Raw genomic sequence first — 1,692 nt, 5'->3', positions numbered from 1 at the left:
GGCGAGAAGGTAGCGCGGGACATCTTTGGAATAAATCCCATCTGCACTGTCAGGAAATCAGCAGTTCAGTTCACAGGTCGGCAGTGGCAGCTCGATCCGCTCACAAACCGTTCACAGATACACCAGCAGTCCAGTCGGGATAGCAGCAGCGGCGGCACATCCTAGCAGGAGCAGCCAGGTCTCAGCCAAATCAGGAGTCAGCCAGAGGAACCAGGATCACCAGGAACACCAGGAAAGGTTCGTTGCTGTGCCTCTCTCAATGAAGCAAAGATCAGATAAGATTCGAGCCCAAGAAGTGTTGCAAAGTCAGCTCTACAAGCAAGCAATGCAAGGCCCCCATCCCCATCCCCATCCCCATCCCACCAGAAGCCTTTGGTCTGCATCTCTGTGGAGTCATGATAAACACAGCTAGACATCGCATGTAAGGTGAACCAATCCCTGCACCTCATTAGTGAAGAATCCCTCGTCACGTGTCCTTTCACATGCTTGCTTTAGCTAAACATCCTTTCACCTTGTGTCTGCTTCAGGAAAACACTCGTCCACATGTTTGCTCCAGCAACCCTTGAGTTTCCATTTCAAGGAGGCGATGCTTTTGGACAGTTGGGGTCTGAGGTGTTTATTAGACACTGAAGTGGGCATTCGAGTCTACAGTTGGACACACAGGCCTGCTCCACAGACAAGGTCAGGGCAGGTGATAAACATTTGACGGTCATTGCTGGAGGGGTGACATTTAAAGCTCGGAGACCTGGTGACTCAAGGACCATGCCTCAGCGAGTTTCATTAACAAGTGCCAAGGAGGCCAGATGTAGTTGAAAAGAAGGCTGACAGGCATGATGGGAAAAAAAGCCAAGAGAGCTGCCCCCCTGGGACCCATCCTCCCCAGAAGAGAAGATACCAACTCTGTCACCGAGAATTAATTATGTTGGGGTGCAACTCCAATGTCCTGTCTTTTGATGCTCTTTAAAAAGTCATTTATAATTAAATTAAATTAAATTAAATTAAATTAAAGTCAAAACAAATGTTCCAGGGAGTGATGCGTCTCATGCCTAGGGTTTAGAGCAGTGATTCACACCCTTCCTCATGCTGCGACCCTTTAATACAGTTCCTCGTGTTGTGCTGACCCCCAACCATAAAATTACTTCATTGGTACTTCAAGACTGTAATTTGACTACTGGTATTAAATTGTAATATAAATATATGATACACAACCCCTGTGAAAGGGTCACTGTTATGAAATATAATGTGGTGAGGAGGTACCTGGTGTCCTCCTGAGAAATCATGCCATGCAACAGATCTGGTATAAAGGGGGGTTAGCTGGGGGAAGGAAGGGAGTGAGGGCCTGGGGAAGGGGTAGAGGCAAGATGACTTGAGCAGAGTCTTGAGGGCAGAGAAGGAGGGTGGGGGACAGAGAAAGACCGAAACGGGGGAGGAGACCTACAGGCTGGGAACATTTGGGAAGAGAAAGAGGAGAGAGAGAGAGAGAGAGAGAGAGAGAGAGAGAGAGAGAGAGAGAACTGAGAACTGAGGTGGTGAGCAGTCCTTTCATATGCTCAGGCACCTGGTAGCAGCCAATAATGATATAATCCTGTTGCTAGGTCCCTAGGAGGAGCCTAATGGAATCAGGTAATACTCAACTAGTGTACTGGCTAGTTTTGTGTCAACTTGACACAGGTTGGAGTTATCACAGAGAAA

This window comes from Mus pahari, chromosome 9 (genome assembly GCF_900095145.1).
Source record: "Mus pahari chromosome 9, PAHARI_EIJ_v1.1, whole genome shotgun sequence".
In the NCBI taxonomy this organism is placed as follows: Eukaryota; Metazoa; Chordata; class Mammalia; order Rodentia; family Muridae; genus Mus; species Mus pahari.
This window is presented reverse-complemented; position numbering follows the sequence as displayed.